Source organism: Durio zibethinus, unplaced genomic scaffold, assembly GCF_047325235.1.
Source record: "Durio zibethinus cultivar Kanyao isolate XHJ-2024 unplaced genomic scaffold, ASM4732523v1 HiC_scaffold_391, whole genome shotgun sequence".
NCBI classification, from domain to species: Eukaryota; Viridiplantae; Streptophyta; class Magnoliopsida; order Malvales; family Malvaceae; genus Durio; species Durio zibethinus.
Window position 1 is genome coordinate 1,350,001 of NW_028323014.1, and position 2,500 is coordinate 1,352,500.

Below are 2,500 nucleotides of genomic sequence, written 5' to 3' on the forward strand. Positions count from 1 at the left end.
CATGCTGGAGCCAAGCATGGGCACCGTGGCTCAAAATCGAACTTCGGCCAAGGCCTCGACCATCAATGGCACATGATGACGCATGGTGATGGCACATGCATCGACCATCATCGGCATAGGCTGCCCTTCGGTACGGGCACTTGCCTCGACCGCCATCGGCACAAGCTGGGCCCTGGTGTGGGTTGTTGCCTCGATCACCAGCGGCACATGCTGAGCCTTGGTGCGGGCGGTTGCCTCGAGCACCATCCGCAGACCCTGGGCCCTGGTGCGGCCGGTTGCCCCGATAACCATCGGCACACGCTGGGCCCTGGAGCGGCCGGTTGCCTCGATCACCATCGGCAAAAGCTGGGCCCTGGTGCGGGCGCTTGCCTCGACCACCATCGGCACACGCTGGGCACTGGTGCGGGCGCTTGCCTCGACCACCATCGGCACACGCTGGGCCCTGGTGCGGGCGGTTGCCCCCAGCACCATCGGCACACGTTGGGCCCTGGTGCGGGCGCTTGCCTCGACCACCATCGGCACACGCTGGGCCCTGGTGCGGCAGGTTGCCTCGACCACCATCGGCACACGCTGGGCCCTGGTGCGGCAGCTTGCCTCGAGCACCATCGGCACACGCTCGGCCCTGGTGCGGTCGGTTGCCTCGAGCACCATCGGCACACGCTGGGCCCTGGTGCGGGCGCTTGCCTCGACCACCATCGGCACACGCTGGGCCCTGGTGCGGTCGGTTGCCTCGAGCACCATCGGCACACGCTGGGCCCTGGTGCGGGCGGTTGCCTCGACCACCATCGGCACACGCTGGGCCCTGGTGCGGGCGGTTGCCTCGACCACCATCGGCACACGCTGGGCCCTGGTGCGGGCGCTTGCCTCGACCACCATCGGCACACGCTCGGCCCTGGTGCGGTCGGTTGCCTCGAGCACCATCGGCACACGCTGGGCCCTGGTGCGGCAGGTTGCCTCGACCACCATCGGCACACGCTGGGCCCTGGTGTGGGCGCTTGCCTCGACCACCATCGGCACACGCTGGGCCCTGGTGCGGCAGGTTGCCTCGAGCACCATCGGCACACGCTGGGCCCTGGTGCGGTCGGTTGCCTCGACCACCATCGGCACACGCTGGGCCCTGGTGCGGGCGCTTGCCTCGACCACCATCGGCACACGCTGGGCCCTGGTGCGGCAGGTTCCCTCGACCACCATCGGCACACGCTGGGCCCTGGTGCGGCAGGTTGCCTCGATCACCATCGGCACAAGCTGGGCCCTGGTGCGGGCGGTTGCCTCGACCACCATCGGCACACGCTGGGCCCTGGTGCGGCAGCTTGCCTCGAGCACCATCGGCACACGCTCGACCCTGGTGCGGTCGGTTGCCCCGAGCACCATCGGCACACGTTGGGCCCTGGTGCGGCAGGTTGCCTCGACCACCATCGGCACACGCTGGGCCCTGGTGCGGGCGCTTGCCTCGACCACCATCGGCACACGCTCCGCCCTGGTGCGGTCGGTTGCCTCGAGCACCATCGGCACACGCTGGGACCTGGTGCGGCAGGTTGCCTCGACCACCATCGGCACACGCTGGGCCCGGGTGCGGGCGGTTGCCTCGACCACCATCGGCACACACTGGGCCCTGGTGCGGGCGGTTGCCTCGACCACCATCGGCACACGCTGGGCCCTGGTGCGGGCGCTTGCCTCGACCACCATCGGCACACGCTGGGCCCTGGTGCGGCAGGTTGCCTCGAGCACCATCGGCACACGCTGGGCCCTGGTGCGGCAGGTTGCCTCGACCACCATCGGCACACGCTGGGCCCTGGTGCGGGCGCTTGCCTCGAGCACCATCGGCACACGCTCGGCCCTGGTGCGGTCGGTTGCCTCGAGCACCATCGGCACACGCTGGGCCCTGGTGCGGCAGGTTGCCTCGACCACCATCGGCACACGCTGGGCCCTGGTGAGGGCGCTTGCCTCGACCACCATCGGCACACGCTCGGCCCTGGTGCGGTCGGTTGCCTCGAGCACCATCGGCACACGCTGGGCCCTGGTGCGGGCGCTTGCCTCGAGCACCATCGGCACACGCTCGGCCCTGGTGCGGTCGGTTGCCTCGAGCACCATCGGCACACGCTGGGCCCTGGTGCGGCAGGTTGCCTCGACCACCATCGGCACACGCTGGGCCCTGGTGCGGGCGCTTGCCTCGACCACCATCGGCACACGCTCGGCCCTGGTGCGGCAGGTTGCCTCGAGCACCATCGGCACACGCTGGGCCCTGGTGCGGGCGGTTGCCTCGACCACCATCGGCACACGCTGGGCCCTGGTGCGGGCGCTTGCCTCGACCACCATCGGCACACGCTGGGCCCTGGTGCGGCAGGTTGCCTCGAGCACCATCGGCACACGCTGGGCCCTGGTGCGGTCGGTTGCCTCGAGCACCATCGGCACACGCTGGGCGCTGGTGCGGGCGCTTGCCTCGACCACCATCGGCACACGCTGGGCCCTGGTGCGGCAGGTTGCCTCGATCACCATCGGC